This window comes from Cygnus atratus, chromosome 3, assembly GCF_013377495.2.
Source record: "Cygnus atratus isolate AKBS03 ecotype Queensland, Australia chromosome 3, CAtr_DNAZoo_HiC_assembly, whole genome shotgun sequence".
Classification (NCBI taxonomy): Eukaryota; Metazoa; Chordata; class Aves; order Anseriformes; family Anatidae; genus Cygnus; species Cygnus atratus.
In genome coordinates, this window is record NC_066364.1 from 64,059,788 (window position 1) to 64,087,595 (window position 27,808).

The window sequence follows — 27,808 nt, forward strand, 5'->3', positions numbered from 1 at the left end:
AAAATAGAGAGACTAGCAGATTTCCAAGCAGGCAGTAAGACAACGCCCCAAATAAGCAAATGGTTTTTATACAGTTTCTACAAGTTTTGAAGCAAGGGGCAGTCCTGGAATAGATGTTTGGCTCACTGAGGACAGCACAGCATGGAGCATTTACTCACTGTGGCATACAACATTAGACAAACCAGGACACTGATGTCAGAAACATAAAAATAGTTATGCTACTCTCATTTTACCTGCACATCAACCTCTTTAAGGCTTTTCCCCTAATGCTAGCATTGGAAAAACAGGTAATATTGATTATAATTGAAAAGTTAAAATATTATAGAAGTAGAGACTTCTGAGGCTACAGATAGATATTTTTTTCTGCTTGAAAGTATGAATCTGGTATTTCCTTTGCATGCAAACACCCCCAAAGAAATCTAAGACAGGTAATAATGGGTAGAGAGGTGGTGGAGGGAGGTGAGTTTGAGATATTTAATATGAAAATCAACATTTCTATTTTGGGGAAGTAAGTATATTTACAATTAAATTTCAAGTTATCACCTCCTATGTAGCAGTCTAAGCTGGTTCCATTTGGTAGCATCATTAGCAGTAAATAACAGTTTTTATGCCAAAGTTGCAAAGCACATCAAACCATCAGACTAAGGAAGTTGTTTCCTACACACCTGGAAGCGATTTTGAAACTAGCACTTGATAGCAAGCCTTTTATGGGGCTGCAACAAAAGGATCGGAGGGTTCTTCATTTCTCCATATTCAGTTGGTCTGTTCAATAACTAGCTCATTCACAGCTGAGTGACCGTAAGCTGAGGAAAATGTACTTTTCTATTCCAAGATATTAACTAAAAATACTCTTGAGATCCGTTCTTCACCAAAATTCTTAAAATGAATTTTTAGAATACGGTGATGAAAAATAATACAACTGCAGGAGTCTCAGGAGTCTGCTCACACCGTATGTATGCCACTAGGCTTTAAGGGACCAAATAACTTTAACTGTCAAAACACGATGGGTTTATTCTTGTGCACAGTTACTAGAGTCACATCTAGGAGTTACCATAAAGCCTTTTATTTCTTATAATTCATTCTTATAATGACAATGACTGCAAAAAAACTGTTCTGAAATCACATCCATTTCAGACTGAAGTTTCATTTCAAATCTGCACAAACCAGCTTTGATTGTTCACAGGTGCTGACAATAAAAACCCAATTCCGAGTGGATACCGTTTGTACCTCCATCTGGAATGGGAAACACAGACTGGCCCGGGCTACAGAAAGCAGGGAGTGGAAAAGGGCAGCAGAGGAATTACCCCTGTCCTTCACCATAATGACCCCAGTGTGCACTCCAAGGAGCCACGGAGTGCCTTGGATGCTGTACATGACAGCTTCAGCCTGGCACCTGGTGCCTGCAGAAGGTCGGGGGAGGTGAGGGGAACATCCCTACTACTGCATGTGAAGGAGCAAGCCAAAGCTCGGCTTATTGTAGAATCACAGGTGTTCGGGTTGGAAGGGACCTTAAAACCATCTAGTACCAATCCCCTAACTGAAAATCATGAATGTTTTCCTCTAAAAGAGGTTACTTCTTTTCCTCTTGCAATAATTTTTCTTATTACTCGATAATTAGGGAAAGAAGACATGGATCAAACCCAGAATGCATTATTTTAAAAAGTCAAATTTATTGGTAAAAACATGACCGCTAAATCACATGGCTTTGCCTTCTTCTTTAAAAAAAAAAAAAGAAAAGAAAAAAAAAAGAAAAAAAAACACCACAGCAGATGACATAAAATCTTGAAGAGACTTTCCAGAGATTTTGTCTCAAATGATGGTGCCTCTCGTAAGTCACATTCAAATTCCTTTCTTCCTGGGACTCCCTCAAACCACCAGCGCTCATTGTCACCTTTGGAATATGTTTAACTAAGGAGCAGCATGACCTTGCCTATTTGGCCTAAAAAGAGGGGGATTTCTCTTTGCTCTTATTGGAATGAAATTTTCTGGATTGCTCATGCTCACACACTCATAAATTTGACTCTTCCCTCACTGACGTGTCCTTTTGTTAAGAACAGTTCAAAAGTTCAGTTAGCAACAACCCAATTTCTTAGCTTGCCAAGCAGGTCTCTGGGCTAGTTAATCAAGAAATTAGAGGACTATGGTGCATGGTAGTACATAAACCACATTTGATATTATTAGTTGCTGTTAATAAGCTTATACAAAAATGCCAACATACACTTATTTGTGATTTTAATTATTTATAGCATGAACAAGCAGCCTATCTGCGCGCAACTGGACTTATCCTCTAAAAGACTTCCTGCTGCGGAGCTGCCAGTCTCTCGGTGCAACTGTGGCCATTCCTAATTAAATAAATAATCTGCCCTAGACAACCTCACTGAGTGCCAGCCATGAGCACCGGGGCTGGGTGACAACAAATCACCACAGGCAGAGCGCCAGTGCTCCTTCATGGAATCCAAAGAGAATGATGATTTCCCTTCAGCAAACATTTTGCACAACCATTTGCCACAGTTTAATTGATCTCTGCTACAGCACAGTAGTAAAAACCTCTCCATTTCTATGTGTTTTCAGAGAGTACTTCATGTTCTGTTGATTTCCTTCTCTCTCTATTTGGCTGACTTTTTGCATCAGTTGTGCAGCTTTTTGCGTAGAATCATCTACCCCTCTTTTTTAATTTAGGGAGAAGTCCTCCTCATTATCTCTTCTTGCTGACTCAAACCCATCCTTCAAAGACGGCTTTAAGACTATGATCATCCCCCACTTTGATTTCCACCATAACCTTATCAGCTATACCAGCCAAACTCAAGTTACTTCCTTCTCCACCAATCTTCTCTTATCAGTACACACAAAGCCATTCTTTAATGTTTAACATTTACTGTACTATACAGCTATTTAAGCATTTTCATAACCGCAGGGAAAAAAAAAGTGGAAAATTCCCACTTTGTGCTGAGATATTGATCAATTTTTAAATCCATTGCAAGATCCCACAATCAATGTTATGGAGTGACTTCAGTACCTGACAGCAGTGTAAACATCAGCAAATTTTCATGGGCAATCAGAGGCATCTCAATTACCTGAGCATTGCCTCAGCTATCGAAAGGACAGCCTGACCTACTGGGTGGTCAGCGTTTTCCTATGCACTAATGATCTTAGAAAACCTACGCAGAAACAGGGAAGCTCTTAGGTGCTCCTGTGTAGAAAATTTCTCCTTACATTTTTGCACTCGGAATGTGAGAGGTGAGGTGCTCCCCGCCATGCAGAGGAGCTCGGAGGCTTTGGGGGGCCAGCAGAGGCTGGGGCTGAAGAGGAGCTCCCAGGCTCCGGCCACCTCCGGCTTCAGCCACTGTTCCCCAGGCTTCCAAAGAGCTGGATGCGCACTCCTCTCTGCACACAATTCACCTTAAGGTACATGAGCTCCCAAGTGACATGGGTATTTCACAGCTCTCAAAACCCTGTTTGACCACCTACCACTTTTTGGCCAGTTGGGCTGACCCAGACAAGCAGAAGAGCAATGACAGCTGCTGCAGAAAGGAAGGGGGGAGAGCAGCACATGCACCGGCCCTGCTCTGCACACAAGGACATGGCCTGCGGAGCACAAAGAGCTTGCTCTGGCATGCCCTGGAGCCCACTCTGACAGGGGGGGGGTGCCAGAAGAAAGAGGGAAGAGTACACGGAGAGAAAGAGCTTTAGACTCGCAGCACAGTCAACTTCCCTAAGTTTCATCCCTCCTCCTTGTTCCCCAGTTTCCAAAAATAACCCAAACAAAGGCAAGAACTGCAGAGGCAGGGAGCCTGAAAAGAGCTGCAGTTCAAAAATACAAAAAGGTGGCAAGGGAATTGAATAAAAAGACACGTTCCTTTTGGAAAAGAACAGTGACATCCTTCAGCCTGGTGGCACATCAGCATGGATGTAGGTCGGTACCTGGAAGCAGGATGTCAGGTCCCGGGGGCTGGTGCAGGAGGCACAGCAGAGACACATTGCAAGGGGATGGGAGCTCTTCAGCCTGCCTGAGAGGTCTGCACTGGAGGGATGATGCCATGGCCATGCCTGCCCTCGCATGGTACAGCCCAGCAAACGGTTTCCGTCACTTCATATGCCTAGCATCAGAAGACACTTGACATTTTCCCTTAAAAGTAAAGGCGCCTTAATGTGAAAAACATCTCTTAATGACTAAGAAGAGAGTCAGCAGTGAGCATTTGCACCCAAAGAACTCAGTTCCTCCCACATTAAAGCAACCTCCCGGAAAACTGATTACAAACAAATTAACAAACAACTAGTGTGTCTATCAAAAATAATTGTTTTGCTGCTGGAAAAGAATTAAAGATTCACAGTGCCTGCAAAACGCACTGAGGGTTAAATCTGATTCCTCATTGCTGGACTGATGGTCAAGGTGAGGGAAGAGGAAAGAGCTCCTTGTGTCGTGCAGCTGCAGCTGCCTTGCTTGCAGGGCATCTGTGAGGGGGGTGAATTTTCTCTAACAGGTGAGAAGTAAATTCAGCCACTGGTTGAGAGATTTTATTTTTCATGAACATCAGCCATCACACTTACACTTTGACCTGGCTATGATTTCAGCTGATTCAACATTGTATGACGGCACCCCAAGTCCACATTCAATTTTTTTGCTTCTGATTTTCAGGACTGATCAAAGTAAGTAACTACGAGCACATCTCTGCTTAACTGTGGTGCGATACAGGAATAGTCCTGCCCACTCCACCAAAGACAGCAAGACTCTGGTCAGTGTCACAAGGTCTGTTCTTACCAACAGACACATGTTCCTCTTGGGCCTTTCCACTACTTGCTTTCTCAATATTAGGATATACCGGTAAGGTCCCCGAGTAAGTTCAGGTCCCCACTCTTTTACCATAAATGCATCCATCTTTATCGTAAGTACTACTGCATACCGCAGAATATTTCAGGCACCGCTGTCTAGCAAGAGCCATTCCCTTTTGTGCAGGAAAAAAAAAACACTCTCAGAAACAACACCTCTCTCCAGCCTTCAAATCCACAGCTTTCTCCTTTGCAGGAGGACAGCTCGCAGTACCACTGCTCACAAAACAGCTCCTGTCAGAGAAAGGGTTATTTCTCACCTTTGTGGCTCTGGAGCAAAGTTTAAAAACATGATTGCGAGTACAGCCCAAGACTTCAGAAAACAGGAAGCAGAAATGGCAGAAATGATTTGGAGGTCTGGGGCTTTGGGCTGGGTTTAAATCTCATAATTCTTCGTATTTGATTTCTCTTTCACGCTTAGGTAATGATTTTCAAATGGCACAGCTAGCAGTGTCAATGACTTGTTCCACAGCAATCTTCTTCAGCCTTCTACCATGATGGAAGTCACCACAGGCTGAGAAAACATCCCCTGGCAAACGATGGCACCAAGTGGGCCAACCCATGCCTCCTTAAGAGAAGCTGCAAAGCAGCTGAGGGAGAAGCATTTTTGGGAGCGAAGCTGAGCAGAGTGGGAAGGAGGCAGCTTCACGCAGCCTTAGCTTCTTTTCCCAGTGGAGCAGAGATTGAGAAGGAAAAACACCACAAGCCTCTCATCTTCTCCAGCTTGCCACAAAAGAGGGATGTATTTTTCAGTAAGATCTGGTGAGTCTGACACTGAACTTAGCTCAAGTGACATGAAAAGTTAATGTTTAGGAACAAGGTAGGTGGAGAGGAGGAGGAGGAAAGAAGACATTTGTTATTTGATGCAGATTTCATTCAAAAGCTGCTTTTCACAGTCAGAACTAAAATTTCCATTCAGCTGTTTATTTCTGGTAGCCTAGATAGCTTGAACAAGTGAAAGAAGAGGGATCTAGAGGGAGCCCTTATCCCTGCCTGCCTGACAACTGTTCTTCCTCAGATAACTTAGAAGACAACCAGACACATTTTTCTGACTACCGGTCTCTAAATGTAGTTTTCCTGTTTGGAAAACTGAACGGCGGTGGGGCGTTCCTCCCGGGGAGGCAGGTGCCCCCGCTGCACTGCTCTCCAAGGACAGAGGGGCGGTGTCTCAAGCTCTGCAGAGAGAGATGGCAGAAAGAAAACATTGAAAATTGTTGTGGTGTTTATTGCCACCAGCGCTCAGGCACAGTACAAGTCTCAGGGATATTCACACTGGCGTTAGGCTTCCCACCTGCAGAAAGCAGCTGGAGAGATCTGCCTCCAGCCACCGACCACAGTGCCTGCAGCAGCCTCACAGTATGGCCCCACTGCTCCCATAGGCCCCCAAAGCCTCCTTGTGAAGAATGGCACAACCCCCTGATGCTATGAACTTAGCAGCTGCTATTTGAAATTGGCTGGACTGGTGTGTCAAAGTAATCCAAATGGTTTCTGTATCTTTTCTGTTCACCTCAGTCTGAATTTTCCTCCTTTGCACCTCTGACATCCTCTCCCCCTTCATGTATTACAATTTTCTCGCCCTGTTTTGTCTGCATTACATCTGAAAACAACTTTTCCCTCATGCACACCAGAGCATCCTCTCTTTCCTGCTTTGTGCTCTTCCCAGCCCCCTGTTGTTCTGGGCTGGCCCTTCTGTCTTTGCTCTGTTTCCTCACTCTTCTCTCTTCCTGTCCTTGATTTCTCTCCTCCTTTCTTTCTCCTTTGATGTTTCCTGGTGCTTTCTCTTCATCCTTCCTGCCAAACTGAGCGAGGTACTCCACTGGGAGATGCTCACCAGAAGCAGCTGGCCTGTTCAGAGGGCTGTGCTGGCTCAGACACCTACGCAGGCGCCCGTCGCCTCGCCCACTGCACTGCTTGCTGGAATGAATCCCGCTCTTCACCCAGGGTCCTGCGTACAGCCCTTTGTGAAAAGTCAGGAAAATGAAGGTGCCCTGTAATTTGAGGAGCATGTGCTAATTTTACATCCATGTTTTCGGTGAGCTACGTCTGGTTTTCATTCCAGGGGACTGCACAGAAAGCACGACAACAAATCTGGGGGACTGTCAAACACAGCAGTAGCACGTGGCTCGTGCTCCCAGCACTGCTCTCCTCTACAGAGTGGCTGCTTCAAAGTGACCCTTCCTTCCTGCCCAGGTCTGCCACCCCGAGGGCAAAATTCACCCTTTGCTGAGTGCCAGTGCAAGGTAATTTACTCATTTCAATCCTATTTATGCCCTTAGAAAAGATTTACTTGCGTCACACTGCTGTCCTGAGCAGGGACAACTTTCCCCCAGCTGGAACCTCAAAGACAGCCTTTTCAACCTCAGTGAAAAAATGTCTTGTTTTTAATACTTTTTTCCTGTTGTGAGTCAAAAAAAAAAAAAAAAGAAAAGATACAGATAAGAGAGATGAATTTTATTCCTCCTGGCAGAGCAACAGGAAACAGCCAACCAGCCTCCAATGGCAGGGCTCTGTTCTCTCTGCCGTCACACTGAGAAACCTTGCCGAAACCTATAGGCCAGATCCACTGATAGGTTCTGGCTGCTTTGCCTGTTCTAGCAATGCAAAGCAGCTGTAAATCCAGTTTAACTTGCCAGTTTCTGTCAGCCTTACCGTGCCAGCTTAGCACTGCTGCTAGCCTCAGAAATCCCAGCAGCCGGAGGTTGCTCCCAGCCCGACTCCGGGCCCTGGAGGCTGATCCTTCTTCCACCCGCTGGCCACTAGCGCAAGGAGCAGGACGGCCTCAGGCATTTCTTCTCCCTGAGCAGAGCGCATTTGTCACACTCCCCTTTCCCATGTGCACGCAGCCAGCTGAGCAGATCAAAGGGAATCCACTTAATGATCAACTCCCGGTTACTCCCTGGCCACTTGTCCGCTTGCTCCGGAGGGTGACTCCCGACCCTGCCCAGGAGCAGGTGCATTACTGGGGCAAGGCTGCAAACCCAAGCAGGCTGGCAGAAAAAAACACCCTGTTTCCTTCTACTTTTATAGTTCTTTGGATGTCAGGAAACAGAGCTCAGGCTTGTTTCCTGCTCCTCTGCCAGGGAAGGTGGGGGAAACTGGAGGTAGATGTAGAGAAAGGCAGAAAGAGGGCAGATCAAAAAGATCAAGGAAAATAATAATAATAAAAAGAAGACAACACTGCTTCACTCTAGTCTGTAAAGCACTACATCTTGGAAAAAAATAATCTCCCCGCAACCAAGTCTTTCTCTCCAGGGATACACAACAGTCTCAGGAATTAATAGCATTTTCTTGCAACATTCAAGTGCTGCTGCACTTACAGTCTTATAGAAAAATCACTAAAAAACCAACCTCTTCTTTTGCTTCTTGCCTGAGAAAAACATACACAAAAAGAATTTGAGAGAATCTGCGGTGGGAGGGTGCAATCATGTCAGTTCTGATTTTCTAAGAACAAAGCCTTTACATTATATATAAATAAGTAAACAGGAGACGTTCGGCATGTTTTCTTTTTTTCCATCTCACTCCCAGCCCCTCGCTCTGAATGCATTAATACATACACCTTAAGCACAATCGGGCTCTTCGTGTTGCCATGGAACTGAAACCTTTGCAGTTTGGATGGTGATGTACGCCAGGAAGCATACTGTTCTTACACTTCCTATAACAGAAGCAAAAATCACTGCATAGCATTAACTCCCTTAGTATTTAAGGCATTCAGTGTCTTTCTTGTCTGTTCTTCTTCACACAGTTTGCTTTTTCTATCTTGCCACATGCAAATGAAACACATTTGACATAGCTATTCTTGTCTTTATGAAGTCAATAGCTCACACGCTGAGCACGCTGCAGAAGGTCCACAAGACGACGGACTTTCCCTTTTTAATAAGAGGCTGTTTGCAGGCATGCAGCAGCTGAAACGAGGGCTGGAGAAAGCATAAGTATATGCAATACACGTGGATACAACAAAGTATTATATGTCAAGGCAGCATTTTCGTAGATTTTGGAAACCTAGTCAAGCATATTTATAGCTAATGCTCTTGACGCTCAATGTTCTTTTGTCCAGACAGCCAAATTACAGGATAAAGCTCCTGCAGCAGGCATCAGGTCTTTCTACACCTCTGTTTCGTAACTGAGGTTGCTGGGCTTTCAGTGGTGAGCAGAGCTCTGGCCACCTCAGTCACAGGAAAAGTAAGTCAGTACAGCTCTGTGCTATCTAAATATTCAGCCTACAACGATTATCTTCAGCAGATCTGAGGTTTTTGCCAAAGCTTCTAAAAATGGCTGTACGCACATTGCAAATAAATCAATTTTTATGTTCAAAGCAAAAACACGGTATGCAAATATCCAAGTTTATTACAAAAAGGTTACCATAATAAATAAATAAATAGCCATTCACATATATAAACGTTGGATCTGTACCTGCTGAAGCAGCTGGAAGCCTGTCCATGATCTGAAGCCAGCCTGAGGCTTTTACCTCCGAAGTTAAATATTTGCATAGCATTAGGCTTAAAATTAAAGCATTTGCTGAAGAAACTTGCTGACTCGCATATAGGGAAAAACAAGAGGGAATTTAGCTTCCCTACACACGGGGACAGATTCTTTGGATGCCTTCCCCATCACATGGATTCCTGGACAGCACAAGGACGGACAGACTACCAGCCTGGGAATTCCCCCTTCGTTTTCCGGAGGATTTTGTGTGCGGCTCGGATAGAAAAGCAGTAACCCAGGTAGCTACTTTATGAAGAAGGCATTTGTGCTCACTCCTCATCCCTCGACCACCTGGTAACACTCCTTCCCCAGCAAAGAAGGGCCCCATTCACCCCACGCCTCCGCCCAGCAGGTTCCCGCATCCCGCTGCCACAAGCCACCTCTTTCTTGTTCGCAGCTCCTGGGGCTGAACCGGCCGGCACGCAGCAAGAGTTTCCTGCAGCAACCTGCCCCCAGGGACGTGAGGTTGTGCCTGCTCATAAGGAGGCTTTCTGAAGCACGTTTTGCCCCCAGTGCCGGCACAAGGCACAAAAGCGCTGCTGTCTGTATGCGCTTTCACAAACTGCAGGGAGAGTCTTCTCCAGCACCCTCAGGTCCCCTCTGCTCCCCTCCACTGATGGAAAAACTACCCTGAACAGCGCTGTCAAAGTGCAGCCCCCTCTTTCCCTTCGCTGGCAATGAATTTCTGCTCGCACTACATCCCTACCACCCCTGCCCTCACCTCTGGTTTAAGTCAGGCTCTCACCGTTGATTTTCTTGTTACAGGAAAATGTATATTGTGTGACGATGAAAGGCCGGCACAATGTCAAGAGCATTAAAAAGACCCTGGGGACTGATTAGAGTCGAAAGGGAAAGGATTTATGACGGTTAATAAAGTTAAATCTCTCAGAGTTCTGCTTATCCTTTGCAATTCCAGGTAACCAGATCTTATAGGAAAAGTTATTAAAATGTTGGAAGTTATTACTGTCCCCTTTGAAGGGTTCCCTGATAGGGAAACCTGTGCTCTGACCGCAGGCACCTGGCCAGGACAGAGCCCGGCTCACCACCTGGGCTGAGCTGACACCAAGAAGGAGACAAAAAGGAGGGAACTTTTCTCTCCACCAGCACCATGCTTCCACGTGGAAGAGCTACCGCACAAAAAGGGAGGCTCTCACCGTTCATTCCCAGCTTGTTTGCATACATGCACATTTCGCTGGAGGATGCGATGGAACTGCACTCCACAGGTTTGCTCTGAGGCTTTTAAAACACTTCATAATGCAATATAAAGTCAACATAATTTTACAAGAAGTTAATGATTTTCTACACTGAGATAATGAGGTTGAGAGAGGGCGAATGGAAGAGGAGGGCCAAATTCTTTAAAATATTGGTAATTGTGTATCAATACCTAAATTACACATACACTTTACTGGATAACACATTTTCATTTTCCTACCACTTAATAATCATAAATGTGTTACATATGCCCTTTCCATTTTCTCACTCTTTTGCTATATTACATCCAATTTAATTTCCTGTGGAAGTCTGTAATCTTTTACACTGTGCCTGTCTCGGAAGCCTTTCTGCAATAAGCAGAGTGCAGTCCTTCGGAAGGTCTATCTTTTATGAGCTTTGCTCCTGCAGATTAGTTTCCTGAAATGTTTGCAATGCTATATCAGAACTGGCCAAAGAGGAAAACCAAAATAACACCCAAAAGAAAAAGCAACCAAGAAAGCCTTCACTTCCTTCTGACTCCTACATTCAACAGTCAAAAGAAATTTCATAATTTCATTCTGATCTGGGAAGATGGCAAACCTGTGAAGGTTAATACCTCCTATCAGAAGTTCTCCCAAGGTGCGAGACACGGCACCCCTTGTTCTACAGCTCAAAAGCAGAGCAGCGAGGTGTCTGCTTCCTCTTTCTTCCCAGCAAACACAGACACCTGCAAGCAGTCTCCACTCTGGCAGCCATCTCTCCCCACCAGCCAGCCCTTGGCTCTCTGAGAGATCTCCTCTCCCAGTGACAAGCCACTTTCCACCTAACAAAAGGGAAATGTCAATCAAAACACATCCATCCTTCCTTTGAAAGGATTCCTGTGACAGCAGGAAGCTAGCCTAGCTGGCCTACTGGGTCCTTTCCAGACCTCTGCCCCTACAGAATGCAAAACTCATTTTCTTCCAACTAACTTCCCTTCAGGGATTACCAAGGGTGGCCACACTAGAAGCCCTTTCAGCGGGATCCACGCTCTTTCACATCAGTGGGAGACGTCATCTCCAGGAGCTTCTCGTATAGAAGAACCAGAGCCCAGCCACGTTTGGCCACCTCTTCACCATTCAGAACCTAAGTTACCTGAGCTGCAAACGGCTCTCCCAAAACAAACTAAATTGTTTAATGAAGCGTGAACTTCCTTTCCCCAATCCCTGTAAGATTTTGTATTGCTTTCCATGTCTCACACCACTGACGTAGCAGTAAATCAGCCACATTTCTGACAAACATCTTCAAAACTATACACAGAAATACAGTGCGTTTAATCCAGATGCATACTTTTGGGGCAAACAGTCATCTCTCCTCATCATTTTATAACTCTTGAAGCTACACATGGATTTTCACTGAGTCCTCTCCTATGTTATTTCGTCAATCCATTTCCTTGTAATTTTGTTTTATGCTGTATCTTTAATACTTAATCTTTAAAAAGTGGCTAATCAGTAAAAAAAAAAAATCCCCCACAGAGAACATTACTTAAACAAAAGTCTCAGATGCTATGTGCAGTGCAATTCAACTCTCATCAGCGTGAAGAAACGTTTTTCTACCAGCTTCAGTGGGAGTTGCATTGCAGCTATAAATCAGATGAAGATGCTCCATGCTAACGGCTATGTGGTGTGCTATAAACTGCTCCAGAACATAAAACAATGACATAGCCATTCTCATAAAAACAGTTTGCTCGTGGTTTACAGTACCTGAGTCAGAACAGTAGGAAATAAAAACATGCCAGATATTAGTGACTTGAAATTTTTGGCCTTGTAGACCATAAATTAAATAGCCTCCTTTCATAACATGTGGCTCAGTCTCCACTTCCTTTTACAGGGTGAGGAAAAAAGATTCAATATACAGACTTAATTCCTATCAAAATCTTATTCAAAGGCAGTGGGTGATGTAAAGCTAAACATCAAGGGAATACCTGCCATCATCTGGCTGAATTTGGTAAAATGGAGTTAATTTGCACTTCTTTAAGGATTCATTGGTGTGTGAAATTAATTGAATTTAGATTGGACAGAAACTGAAAATGGAATGAAGGAGAAAAGCAATTAAGAACTTTTCCTAACACAAAAATAGTACTGCTTTAAATGCATTGATACAATTAAGGTACAAAACCCTTCACGCCAATGCCACCACCGCTTCCTCCTTGAGGAAGAGAGTAGTAGGCTGCATACCTACACGTCATCGTTACACCAGGATAACTTCACCCAAAGAAAACATCGGTAGAAGGTTTCTACCAACAGCTGTAAATGAATACATTTTCAAGATCATACTCATAGGTAAAACAGTTCACTGTTCTGCATATGGACCAGGCCTAGCAGATAAACATCTGTTGGAATGGCTCAGTGTAATTGATTATACATGTGGCTTAACATTTACTTCATTGACTTTTAGCACCTTTGTGTTATTGTTACTGTGCTGCTCCGACAAGCGGTGGTTAATGTAAGATGCAGAAGTTCACATACCGTATACTTATGAATAACTGGTTCCCAGAGATGTGGCAGTGATAACATTGTCATCGTATGATTCAGGGTTGCTCGCTGCAGATCACATATCAGGAGAGGGTCCCACCTGAAAACATAACAAGTCCAGATATAGTGTTCATCGTAATCACAGGTTTACAACAAGCTTTACTAACACATCTGTGCATTTTCACGTATTTCCCCTCTGCATTAACAGTATCTGGGCTCTTCCCAGGCTCACAGAAATCACTTTGCTGTTCACAATGACGAGCAAAAGTTCACTGACGGAAAGTTCACTGGTGAACTAAAAGTCCACACAAACTGTTTGGCCACTGCTCCAGGCCAGATTTCAGGCATGATCTCAAGGCAGCGAAAACTAGTTTCCATTGATAATACATAAGCTGTAACTGTTTGGTGGACAGATGAAGATTTCCCGTCTGTCAGGGACTTGACAAAAAGGTAATTCTTTTCACCGCTGCATTATCGGTGTGGCTCAATCTTTTTTTTTTTTTTTTTTTTAAAGTTGAACATCACCAGTTTAGAAGATGCACCACTGAAGATCAAGGGATCTTAAGAGAGCATTGCTTTCCTATTGATGACTACAATCATATTATTTATGATTATTTGATCATCTAAAATCACTTGACAATTAATCTGTTGTTAAATATTTTCATATATGGAGATACAGAAAATGAGTTTATACTACCAGCATTGTCTCCAGTGGAAAGATACATGGCAGAAAACAAACAAACTTTCCAAGAGCTGAAAAAGCTTTTTCCTACCAAAACTAATGGCAAAATCACAACTGATGGAAACAAACATAGGCTCAGGCAACCTTAAAAGTCTACAGCACTAAATAAACGAAAGCTCACCTGGGCTGTATATCCCCGTAAGTAAGTGCTTGAAACAAGAGTTAAGAAACTCTTGCACACAAATTTCACTGACTTATTCTGCAATGCATGAGGATGTGAATAAAGCTATAAAACACAGCTTTGACATCAAAGGCAGATTAATTGGGTTCTTTTATTTTGAAAATGTGGATAAAATGACTTACAGGATACCCAAAAATATACCCAGACACACACAGACGTACAGACACGCCCACAGCGGTCAGAAGTCACAGAAGAGATAAATCCTCCCCCAAAAGAAACCAATCTTCCTCCTGCTTTGCAAGCTGCTTCTCATCCTAGGGTAGGAGGTTTTCAGGAGGGAAGTCTGGTAAATAACAAAGAATTTTAAAGAAATGATGTTTTCGGATTTTACCCACAGTTTACATTTTTTAAATTACTCTAATGCTTCTTTGACTCTTCATACCTCCAAAGTGGCTTGGCTCTTGTTTTTATTATGCTTCATCGGCCAGCCACAACGTCACACAGCACTCCAGCACCAAATACTTCTGCATTTTCTGCCAACTAAGCAAGTCAGTGTCTCTGCATTTGGTCTTTAATAACAAGCTTAAGCTAGGAAGAGCACATCCATGGTCCGAAACAAGAAAAAGATACTCACAAAGGGCACACTTCCCATGGCACAATGCTAGTATGTAATATCTAGTGCTTGCCCACTCAGGAACAGTATAAATACGGGTTGGCAAACAGAATAAGCCGAGAGCTAAGGGCACATGTTGAAACATACCCATATATAATGCTAAAGATGGAGGTGAGGCGCTGATGCCCAACACGGGACGCAGCAGTAAGGAGCCCACTGGCGGAGCAGAGACTGTTGGGGTGCCTGGGGCAAGCGGCAGATGCAGCCCCCCACCGTGCCCCTGCCCTGGGCTTTCTGCAGGACTCCCTTCGTCCAGGGACAGCCCCGGCAGGCAGCTGGCTCCCCTAGCTCCAAGCCTACACTGCCCAATTGCAAGATACCAGGAACCTTGTGAATAAGTGTGAATTCAGCTGGGGACTGCTGGCAAATAAGTGCAAACGCTGGCTGAGGCACGGCGGGTGAGGTAAATTCACCCTGGCGGGGATGGATGGGAACACCACGTGAACGACGCCGACCGCCTGTGAACGCTTTTGGTGTGGACAGAACGCTCACAGCAAAACTGACAGCACTCCCCACCTTACAGACACGGCCTTCAGAGCATGAGCTTGTGAAAGCTACTCATCTGCCTGGGGAATTTTGCCCAGAAAGCACACGCAGAGGGCTCACCAGTCCCTCATTTCCAGAAATGCCAAAATAGTAGCAGGTATCTGTATTCCTAGGTAGACATAGATGTATAAGAACAAGAAAGCACTACTTTGTAAGTTAAAGCATTCCACCAAATACACTTAGGGGTAAATATTCCTCAAAAATTCTAACTCTTCACATCCAGACTTGATACTATAAAGGAGTTTCCCTAAAACAGACATTTTTCAGAGTGTTAGACAGATCCCTTCTATTGACCTGCTTAAATTTTGCTTCCCTATTAGCTCTGTTTCACCTATGCGAGCAATTCTTTCTCATCCATTGCAGGCTTAAAAAGAACTTTCCCTCCCAGAGAAATCATTTGTAGCATCTTTGCCACAAAATGATGCTGCTAAAAATGGCCAGCTGTTTTCAACAGGAAAACACAGCAAGATATGCAACTCATTCTTTTTCTGCTTGCAGATTTATTTGGAGTCATTTAATCAATCTTTCCTTAATGACTGTGCCTAATCATTTAACTCACATTACCTCATTTACCTTTTCAAAAAACTGCTTGAACTTTTCAGGTGAATAAGTCATTTAAACTTTGTTGGTTTTGTTGTTGCTGCCTGTTAATGTACCCTTGGAAAATGAATAGTCTGAAACAAAAGTCCGAGATCACCACAGGAGTAGAAAATCACCACAAAGCAGCTACATCTTCTACATCTTGAACACAAATATATCACAACACAAGGCACCAAATGAAATGCAGTCTTTCATCTCTAATGAATTAGTTGAAAACCAATTCAGGCTGGTAGCAGTCAAAAGCCGTCATTGTCTTCCTGCTGGTCAATGTCATCTATGGACTGAGTTTGGAGTTCTCTATTTAATTCTCTCTTGACCCTTTTGCTCAGATTCCTCAATGGATTCTTAATCCTCTTCTTTGCAAGGAAGGCCATGGTCAAGATTTTCAAGGCCACAGGGCACGTACCGTATTCAATGCCTATTTCCTCTCTGCTCACAGTTGAGATGGAGGGATCTCAGGGACCGTACATGAGAATGCCAAAACTCCTCAAAACAAACCACTTCTGGTGGAGCAGGAGGTGCTAGGGAGCAGCTGCTAAGAGAAGCCCAAACTACTCGTGAATCTGACAACTTTCAAGATCTTTCACATTGATTTTTCTGGCAGAGACTTCCTAATGTCTTTCCTTTGGTGAGAAAGAAATACCAAAGTTCTGAAAATACTCTTTGACAGAAATTGCAAGTCCTAGAAGAGCCTCTTTAAAGCAAAGGCAAAGTCTTTCTAGGTGAAGAAGACAACTGGACACCTTTGTGAAATATGAAAACGTAAATTATATAGTAGACGGCTCTGGCAATTATGGAAATAGCTAGTGAAGACAGGAATACACTGGGGAGCCGGCACTTAATCTGGGTGGGGGAAAGATTGGGAACTGAAGATACAAATCAACATAGTCTCTACATAAAGAGAGAACTGTAAGAAAATACACACCGTTCTTGTCCAAGCTGTATATTTACTATAGTTAGACGGTAGCAATCTCCAGTGCCAACAATTAAGACCTTCATTTTCATTAGGATACTTCTAAGGAAATGCAAACATCAGGCACAATTACTTCTCAAAACCGAGTCTATTTGTCTTAAAGCAATCTTAAAACTGTATTTAAACATAATGAACTCCAGCTAAGTTACTCTTTTGCCCCAAAGAACTTTTCTTACAGCACTGAAGAAGAAAATATGTAATCGTTTGCACCATAAATGTCCACATTAATGCACACATTACATTCACACCAACAGAGCTGAAGAGATCTTACAGACACAGGTGTTTAGAGCACACCTATAAAGCACTGCTGTGCTCTAGGGCTTAGCAAGGTTTTAGCAATTCTTTCTCCACCTTCAACAAATACTGGTTGCTGGCTGGAAAAACAAACGAGGACTTATAAAATGGTCAAAGTATTTAAACCCACATGGTTAGATTGGCTAGGTACAGGCAACAAATTGATTTTTAAAGTCAGGTCTAAGCAATAAGCCTCAAAAATTCCTCCAATACATACATTTTATTATGAATTCTTAAAAAAACTATAGCTACTAATTACAAAAACAATACATTTGTGAATAACCTTTCAGAAAAATATATTTTAAAATGAAAGGAAAAATGTAACTAATGATCCGAAAACACATTAACTTGCCTGAAAAACAAAACTTTCCTCTCCTTTCCTCATAAGAAATTTGAGGAATTAAGAAGGGAATTACAGTCCTGAGTCCTACTTTCCTGGTATCTGCCTGTGTCAGAAGTTAAGCGTTATGTCAGTTAAGGTGAGAAAGCCCGTTTAGTTCTCTCTGAGATCCGAAGCTATATTACATACAACATAGCACTTGTGTACTTTACTAGGCAACATAAAACATGGATGAATTAGCTGCCTGTAAAACATGCCAAACTGACATCCACACGCACCAAGGACCTCCTCTCTGTGCAGAACAAGCACAGCGAAGCAGCAACACGAGCTGCTTCCCAAACCGTGTTTCCAAACACTCTTTGGTTACATCCTGGAATGAACAAGAGCAGGAGTTTCTCAGTAACAGGGAATTATGTGGCTGGTAATAGCAATTCAGTTCTGTGCCTGTAATGTCCTAACACAAACAAACCGCATCAACGTGTAGGAGAGGAAGCGAGGAGAGAAAGCAAATACAGCTACGAACACAGGATGAACTGCACCAGAAAGCTCCGCTGCAATCTACATGTATCCTCCATCAGGCAGCGTTGGGGGGTTCGAAACAGATCAGACATGCTCCCCAGCACAAAGCTGCACAAAGGCAGTGATGGATGTGCCAGAAAAATAATGCATGAAAATCCCCGGAGAAGCAGCATTTATTTTTCTTGGACTTTCTTTGATAACCTGCACAGAGGGCATTTAAAATCAAAAAATATCTACCAGACTGTCTCTGGCAAGATATACTCCATCAGCACTACTTAATTAAATAAGTGTATTGTTCTCTTTCCCACCACGACTTGCTTTGACCTTTCTCTTTTTTTTGACTAATTCTTTTTTTAAATTCTGCCCCTCATTTTCATGAATGTTAGTGATCACAAAATACATTGAGAGTGACAGGCAGTAACCATTACTGGAGGCTGTCGCACTTGGACTGCGATGCAGACAACCATCCGGAGGCTGGTACACTAGTGCGGAGTGAGAAGGTCACTCAAATAGCCATCCCTCCGAAGAGCAACATTTCTGAAAAACAACCTCCTAAATCAACATCTAGCATCGAGAGCATTTCACAATAATTTCTATTTCTTTTCCAGCAACAGTAAGAGAACTTTCAGATCAGAGAACAAAAGTCATTAAACGGAGCATGCTGTCAAGTGTGACAGTGCATGTTGGGGCTATGAAAGCAGGGGAAGAAACAGCCAGTCCCCCAGCATCACAAGTACAGGTGAGAGACACTCAGAAGAAAGACGGAGTCAGTCTGAAACGGCACAAAGAGATCTGATCACTAATCAGAGACAGAAACCCATCTGAGAGTCACAACTGTCTCTGCAGGCTCTGAAAGACAGAATTAAATTGGTTTAGTACTATATTCAAAAATGAATTTAATTAGCTGACATTAAGCAGGATAAGTTTGCGGTACCATGTTGTTCTGACAAGCTGTCTCCAGAAGGGTAAGTGGAAGGTAAAATCATATTTTTCAGGATGAGATTACAGACGTGCACTTAGAAGGTAACGGCGTGTCTGCCGAGGGCGGCTTACAGCTGGAGCTGGACACTTCGTCTCGCACTGCAAAAGGACGCTACGTGACAGATGAGCCAGGACTGCGAGTTTTAGATTCTGCGCGTTTATTCTCATGGCTGTGCAGCTTAATCTCTTTCTGATATTGCCACTTACGTGAAGAAACAGCCTCAGCATAACCTCTGCCACGAGGTTTGCTCTGGCTTCTCCCAGTCAGTCAGACCTGTCCCCTGGCATAAGCACGCTACAGCAGGTGCAATTTATTTCTGCTTGTGTGCAAGTATGCTGGGCCTCAGTCGGACAACTCAGGTCTGATGACTGCTGCGCACCCACAGTTGTGGTACTGAGTCAGCTGGGGCACCCCACTGGGCTCCCGGGGACGCCCTGCTGTTCCTCCTCACAGTGCATCTACTGGGAGCCACCACGGAGCAAAGGTGGCGGGGAGAATGAAGCTGACAGAAGCTGTGGCCATAATGTGGGGGTAGAGAGCGACAACTCAAGAATCAAGGGTAAAACCCACAGGGAATCCAAATCAGGTGTTTCCCTGAGGAAGACTTGGAAGAAATGGAATAAAAAAATTCCAGAAGCCGCATGCCTGTGAAACTGAACCAGCAACCCCTTTGCGTGCCTCCTTCTATTTAATGACAAACTGAGTTCTGGTGAAAAGCGTCTCACTGTCAGAGCTAGAAACCCTGATGGAAATCCAGCAGACTTGCAAAGCAGGCCCACGCACCCCAGGCCGTGACCATGGCAGCTACTGCTCACATCACTCAGGTTGATGCCTCAGCTCTGATACCAGGACCAAGCCAAACTCACCAGGCAAGACAGAGAAGCTTTGGCCATCCCATTAGCAGTGATCATTAGGGTTTTGCTGCTCCATCACATGCTGCAACTGTACAGCAATATAAGCTGTTCAGGCTGGGAGTGCCCTTCCTCCTCCCCCAGCCCCTCTCACCAGACCCGCATTCAGGCTGCGTGACCTTGAGTAGCCATTTGCAGGTTTTTAGGAGCAAGCATCACACACCACATGTCCTTCTTCAGCACCACATGAATCACTCTGCTTTAGTGGCTTCTTACACTGATAAACCCCCCTGTCGTCTCCTCAGCCACATCTGGACCAACAAATTAAATATGCCCTTTCCCATACCCTGTCTCTGCGACATCTGCCAGCAGAGGCAAAGCCACTGAGAACAGCAGCTAACAGTTAGGGATGAAGACTGGCAGGGGTCAGAGACCCTTGTTTTACTAGCCATTGGATGGGTGACCTTGAATCTCTCATTTTATGTTTTCTCGTATTTAAAGAGAATTACCACGTTGCTTTTCAGCTATACTGATAACCACAGATACAAGGTATTACCTGCTACCTATACACACCACCCATTACTATACATAACTAAACAACTGCCTTCAACTAAACAAACCTAGCTACAGGCACAGAACATATGATTTTGTAGTATTAATTCTTAATTATTTCACTCCCTTCCAGGAAACGCAAGTCCACAGCTGAGCACGAATAAAGACACAAGATCTTTACGATAAGAAAAGCAAAACAATGGCCTGACATGACCTAAGTAAAGCACAGGATACTACCTCCCCAGGGCAGAAATCTCCCTACTCCAAAACTTCCTTCCAAGTGCTCTGAATATGTCACCAGACAAAGAAACAAGAAATTCACTTTTGCAAGACAACAACATTTTTTACAACAGCAGTATCTGACATTACTCCATAAATCTTCCAACAATCAATGTGCTTTATGTCAGAAGGGACCTTTAAACTTCAGATTAAAACAAATTTGGGTCTCAATCGCAACACAAAGGTTCATGTAATAAACTTTAAATATGTCAAAAGCTGCACTGGAAAAAGGTCTGCCGAAGGTTTGAATGTTTAACACGGGGCCCGAGGCTCACCCCACGTCACAAGGCTGACCCGCGTGCTGCTGAGCACCACGCGGTGCTGGAGCACTACCAACTGACAGCGCTGGAGCTCCCAGCGTCCCCGGGTGTCAGATCTGACATCAGAGGGCATGTCACCAGCCGTCTGTCTGCGATTCCTGTGATAACCTTTCTGTCCCCTCTTCATCCTTAACAGATACTTAGGTTGTAAATTGGACGTGCCTGAAGACGCGAAGTCAGGGAAGCCTACTTGTTCACAGAAGCCTTTACACAATACCACGGGAAAAATTGCAATCATAATAATAAATCACTTACATCTCACAATTCCAACATTTTACCATTTTCACAGAACTTCCCATCCAGAAAGTATTCTCAAAGGAACTAATTGTGTCTTCCCTCTCGAATCTCTTTTATAGCCTTGTTTCTGGCCGCAGCAGCACTGGTACGAGCTGGCTTTCACATCAAGGACCAGACCTTCACCTCCTTCTCTACAGTTGCGCAAACACAGTTGGAAACTGCATCAAAAAGACAGATATTTATAGGAAACCGGGGTTCATGATTTCTGCTGCATACTCAAAAATCGGAGGTGTTTTCTAGAGCATCTGGTGGCTGCAGAACTGAAAGAGCAGAAAATCAGGGGAGTGGGAAGGCTGACAAATATGAAACACGTACCATTGCCGCACAGCTATGCCCTGCTGACCTTCTGTCCCACTGTTCTTTCATCTTTGACCTGAATTTGGATGTCAATGCCACTAAGCCAAGAAGCCTAAAGGCACCGACTGTGCTACACCCCTGCCAGGGCTGTTTCTGAAGTCCAGCTTCCCCACCCCGCACGCAGCCCCTTCATAACCACAGCAGGTCAGTGCCCAGGCCCCCACCTCCCCCCGGGTCCCTGCAAGTGGGGCACTGCCCAAAAATATCCCCTGAATCTGACATTATTGCAGCACAGCCACAAAAATCTGCTACTGCAGACGTCAGTTTGTTTCCTACAAACATCCTATACCCGGTGCTTATCACACTTTTAATGACAGTAACCCATGCATACTTCTAAAGTTTAAAGCCTCTACATTCAAGGGACAAGTCAATAAACAACACATACAGCTTATTTTATACAAATGCATTTCACCCAGAAAGAACTGTGAAAACGCTGACTGCTTTACAGCTCTCTAGCCACAGATATTCAGGACTGAAATTCAGTGGCAGAAAGGTCCATCACACCTCCAGGCTTCTTTGAAAGCATCGGGTAAACATTTTAGACAATATGCTACTGGACCATGACTGCGTTAATTATATCTTGCCTTTAGAGGTCCACCACATCTTTTTCATCTTCTATTTCCACCAGTGTTTTATTCCTATACCTTCCACCCGTATCCCAGCAGCGTCACAACAGAGGTCTTACCAAATGCTTCTCTAAAAATGGATACTTCTGTTTAATGTCCTGATAAACAGGGGGAAACAGCGCTGCCCTTTGACGCAACCATTTAAATTCAGGAGGTGGCCATTCACCAGCTGATGTCTGAAATCTGCCATTCACTCTGTGGGATCATCCCTGGCCCAAATCTTGTCCTCAAAATCTTTCTCAGTGGCCAGAAACCTTCCACATCGACTTTCTTCTGTGTGATTCACCTCCACCACCCAACCCCTGAAAGAGACCTCAGTAAGACTGGGCACCTGCAAACCGACATTGATGGGGATCGTCCTGGGCCATAAGCTGACCTGATGAGGACCAGCTCCTGCCAAATGCTCCCGCACCAGGGAGCTTCAGTTCTCAAGAGGATGATGGCTTTGAGAGAAATCGCTCAAGTTAGTCTTTGGAAATACTAAACTAGCAAAGAGAGACTGGGATAAGAGTCTAGGTTTTAGGTAATGGAAATACAAATCCAGGCAAAATCAGCTGGTTAGCAGGTACTTAACCATATGTGTTTTGAGTTCTTCATACTGGGGAAGAACTGAACACATCTGGTCACAGGCTAACATAAGGGCTGCTCTATTATCGAGCACAAATCTTGGCAGGGAACTGACAAGTAATACGGGCATTGACACTGAACTTCTCGTGAACATGAGATGGATAGCTTGTGATCCATATCCTCTTCACAGTCAGTAAAGGAAAAGGCTGTAGAGCTCTCATCTCGTGAACATCTCCCATGCAGAATGCAGTGCAGCATTTGAAAAACCATAAAGCCCTCAGAGAGAAGTTACTGCTTCACAAATGGCGGGAGAAAAGCCACAAAGCTGTAACAAATATAAATATATACATATATACAGAAATACCTGAGTACTCATTACAGTTGCAAAGAAATCCCTGCAATCTGAAATGATACAATATCACCTCTCTAGTTCTACAACAACTTGCTGTTACAGATGTAACAGCAAATTAAAATTAGATAGATGAATTCAACTGCTGCCCTGTGCAAAAGCAGGGTATCTGTCATGAAATGCGTGAAGTGTGTGTTACTGCCACTGCAACACAGAAAGCTGGGGTCAGCCGCAGGTTAATTATAATCAGCAGCACTGGAATCATAAACTTAACTTTGCTGTAAAAATTAATACGCAATATAAAATTGTTCTACTTTTATGCATTATATATTTGTGTGTCAATTTGTATTAAAATATTTATAGACATTGACTTCAAAAATATTATCAGTGTAATGAAAAATATGAAGAAACAACTTTTAAAGTGATTTATTACTATTTTCACACTTTATATGAAGAAAACAAACCCACAATGTTATTACATCAATTTACCTATTTTATGCTATCAAAACGTCTTATTTCAAAAGCAGTCAAATCTTTCCACAACCAGTTTCTAGTATCCTGTTTCCACTTGTGCTCTTTAGGCAACTAGAAGTTTCATCTGTTGGTGGAAGGAAAAATTTTGGGAGGCTAGAAGTCACTGCAACTAAAAGAAATGGCTCGTAGTTGAAAGACAGATGACAGCAGTATGGAGCGAATAACCAGAATATTTTAGAAGTCTAAAATTTTTCTTCCTATTGATATAACATGGACAACAGATGGGTTTTTAAATGCAGCTCTTGGTACAACTTTGCATGTGAGAAGGAAAATAATTTGGAATTCGCGGGAACGGGAGCAGATTGTTCCGTGGCTCCAGTTGGTGTCATTCTACAGCCTTAAACTCTGCTGCAAAATACTGTAAGCAGAACAGCAGGAGTCCCAAAATTCCCCACCCTGGCTTGAGTTCAATAAGCCATTTCTATTCACAAAGTGCATAAGCATATACTTAACTTCGAGATCATGTGTAGGACCCAGGGATTTCACTACAACTTAGGAGTCTGCTCGGAATTCAAGTTTCACTGAGGGGTTTCGCTAAGCAAGCACGAGATGTATCTGGCAGATATTTGGCCCAACACAGGCTTCTCTTTTCTCTGGGTCTGTATGCAGTGTTTTCCACCCGTCACAGGATTTTCTTCACCTGCTAAGCAGCGTGCTCAGCAAACTCGCAAAGAAAGAAGGGTGTAGCTGCACGCAGGAGGCATCCCGGCAACACAAGCTGCTGCCAGGCAGGGGACACGATAAGCAGAAAGGACTGCCATCAGGCAGGACACCCTCCCAAATACACCACACTGGCAAAACAGTGGAAAGCAAGGCAAGCAGTACCAAGAGCCCAAGTTTAATTACTTACATTACTCAGACCAGCGCAGCCCTCCCTGCTGCCTGCAGGCCCCCGGGCATCGCCCACTCGCAGCAGCTGGGGCAGGACAGGGCCAGGCTGCGAGGCCTGAGCACGCACCGGCGGCGATTCACGGCTTCTCGGGAACGCCTGTCAGTGAGAAGTGTGTGCTGCTGGTGGATGAACTTAGAGAGGTGAGCTTTTAAGGACTCCTCACCACAGCCATCTCTGACGCTCATACTGGTATTTATAGAGCTCGGTCGCAACATCCTATGTCAGGACAGAAGCTGCAGTAACTACACTGTCCCCCGGCACAGAGGGGACAGGTCAAGGCACAGGATCGCGGGTGGCCGAGGCTGGAAAGGACCTCTGAGGTCTCCTGGTCCAGCCCCCTGCGTTTCAATGGTTGCCCACGACCATGCCATCGTCTGGGGTGGATCAGCATGGCTTTCGGGTTGCCCATGAGCCACACCTACGCAGATGCGGCGCAGTCTTCAGGAGAGGCCTGGGAGAGTCCCCGGGGGCTCCCTCCTTCAGGATGCATTTTCTGGGGTTCCCAACAGCTACCTTACACCACGCTTTGCTCAGGTCAGCTACCCTCTGAATTGCCTACATACTTCAAAATGTGTATTTCACAAAATGGAAAAAAGCCAGGGTGAAACTGGCACATTCTGCACTGCCCACGTTCATCCTTTGAACAGCAGAAACATCTTTGCCCTCCACTCTTCAAAGCTGCTGTTCGCTCACCACAATACAATGTCTTACATTACAAATTCCCACCTCAAATTTTACCAGTTTGTTTGGGAGAAAAACGTACCCTACCTTAGCCCAGCCATTTTCAGCCAAGAAAAGGAGACAGAACTAGACTCCGAAGCAGCGCATAGCCCCATTTCTGTGATGACTTGTATGGTCTTTAATAGCGGTCTGCTTATAGTAAATCATGCGATTATGTATATTGTATATAGCTCAGAGAATGGTCACTTAAAAATGGCCAAAAAAAAAATCCTACAATCAGTTTTAGCACAAAACTACTGGCTTTCTATGGGTCAATAGCAGAATGCAGCATCTGCCTACATGACATCCCTGTAAGGTAAAGAAGTGGAACTGACATAAAGAGAATATTGCACCACAAAGGTGTTTTTGTGCATAACTCATACTTGTGGATTTAATTCACAGGAAAACATTGTAAGGTGGTGTGGATCTTACCCCAAACTCGTAAGCTGTGTAGCAGAATCAGGAATTGAACCTGTGGTTATTAAGTCCCTCCTCACCAGCTACTCACTAGACCGTATTTCCTTAGGTAGAGCATTACAGTAAGTGTGTCACATGAGCAGTACACTGTTGAGCTTCTGTGATCACACATGACAAATAGTAAAAGTTGCCACAATAAACTAAAAGGCATATTCTATGCATATGACACTGCCACTTCTAGTGTCAACGCAGAGCATTCGGATTCCAAGTGCAAACACGAGAATTAAAAGTAGTTTTACGGGTGAAACAAAACATGCGTCTAAGCAGGGAGTGTTATTCTAGTTTTCAGAAAATCCTTTCAAAATGATCATAAAAAATTGTCACTGCCATTTCAAATCTACAAGAATTACACATCAGCGGAAATGAAAAATTTCCTTCCTCACTACTGCAGCCAGGTACCTTGCTGCAGTACGCTAGCAAAACCGACTTGCTGCAGAATGAATTGAATTGGCACAACCACAACAGAAAGGATTTTAGTCTACAAGTGCTGCACTGGGGAAAGCAACTGCTCAAGCAAGCATGCTCCATGCAGAGAAACCAAGCCTTTCATGCTGCACTTAGAAAAACAAATTCCATTCACAAAGCAAAGTCTAGCTACAAACATCTCCAAAGTTTGGAAAGTTCAAAGCCGGGGTCAGCTGAGGTAAAGAGAGAGAACATGCGCATCTCTGGGTGGTGACACAAGCTCTCTGAAATACAGAAGCGGTGCTTTGGAAGCATTGGTGCTTCCAAAGAAATGTGTACCTTGGCAATAGCGGTTCAGCACTTTGGTAAGACTGATGGAGCATCTGCCCCACCCCTGTGGCCAGTCTTGTCTGTGACTGCACAAAAGGGTTTGCCCCTCATTCCCCAAAGCAGCAGAAGCATCATAAGTTGTGACCTGTCTGAACCACTGCAGGTGCACCTTTGCACGGGGCAAGCTGCAGGGCTGCAGGACTGCAGCAAGAACAGCTACAGGAACCAGACAAACACTCTCCAGTGACACCCATACCAAAACCCATTGCTGCGACAAGGAGCCCGCCCCACGTACCGCTCAGGTGATGTTCACTAGTTCACAACCTTCACTAGTACCAGACACTGATTTAACACATGCACGAGTTTCGGGGAGGCAAAATGTTTGTGTCTCAGCAACACAACTGGAAAAAGCAAGTCCACTGTTTGGCCTCTCAGATCATACCAAGGCCTATAAACTACACAGAGGTAAGTGAAAGTAAGCCTGCGATAATGAGATTTTATTACATCTCTCCTATCTTAATCTGCTCAGACTAAAACTTCATTTTTAATTTGACAGCCTAACTGTACAACAATATTTTTTTCATAAAAAAAATTCTTCAATCTGCTAAGAGAATTCTTCTTGCAGATGGACTGGTAATGACATACAAATAGAGCATTAAATATGAAAAAAATTACACAATGTATTTTTCTCCAATACATATTTAATCTTATTTTGCACATAGCCACTTTCATGCTGAGCATCTCAAGTACTGAGTAATTAGTGTAAATTACTTTTCACTTTTTTTTTCCTTCTAAACTCACAAAAATAGTGAAACTGAGTTGGTAATTATTTCAAGTTTTGCTGCAATATGGGAACAACTTGCTAATCTGGGGATACTTGAGAGTTTGAACCGATGAGATAAGACTGGCTGTTAAGAGAGGCAAGGAAAATGAGACAATTGCGTACAACAACTCACAGGGTAAGACATCTCTCTCTCTGCAGAGCGTTGTGACCTGGGCTATTAACCTCTGACAATCTCTTCAAGGACCCCAGAATGCAAGAGTTTGTTCCTCAGTGAGCCGCTCTCTGTGCGTGCACGCACACACACACACCACCACCACCACCCTCATAGGCAGCAGCGTCACTCACGGCATTTTCGTTCACCCATCAGCCACCTACTTGCCCTGCTTTGCTCACTCAGGTTGCACTGATCTCAACAGAAAATCCACCAGAAACCAAGGGCAGCCTCTTTTCCGCTGCCCACACCTCCCACTGCAGCCGGAGAGCAGCCTTTACTTCTCATCCAAAAGGGCAGGGGAAATTTACGCAAAGGACACTTAAACCCTCCTAATTAACCACCTCATAAAATCGTGACCTCCCTAGTACTGACAACGTGCAAAAGAATGCCAACAATTTCATTTGATGCCCCTACATAATATTCATCTGCATTACGAAAATCACACAGTTGCAGA

The 27,808-nt window shown here is 44.0% G+C and overlaps 1 protein-coding gene across 7 annotated transcripts in view; it reads right to left on the reverse strand.

Annotated features, from left to right (window-relative positions):
- HIVEP2 (HIVEP zinc finger 2) overlaps window positions 1-27,808 on the reverse strand; it is a 136,040-nt gene that overhangs the window by 88,374 nt on the left and 19,858 nt on the right. For 6 of the 7 annotated variants that reach the window (XM_035538425.2, XM_035538419.2, XM_050709702.1 and 3 more), the window contains exon 2: window positions 13,005-13,110. The gene's annotated coding sequence lies outside the window, so the exon portion shown is untranslated. Of the gene's footprint in view, window positions 1-13,004; window positions 13,111-16,617; window positions 16,708-27,808 lie in introns of all 7 variants that reach the window. The other variant, XM_035538420.2, reaches the window with a different exon arrangement.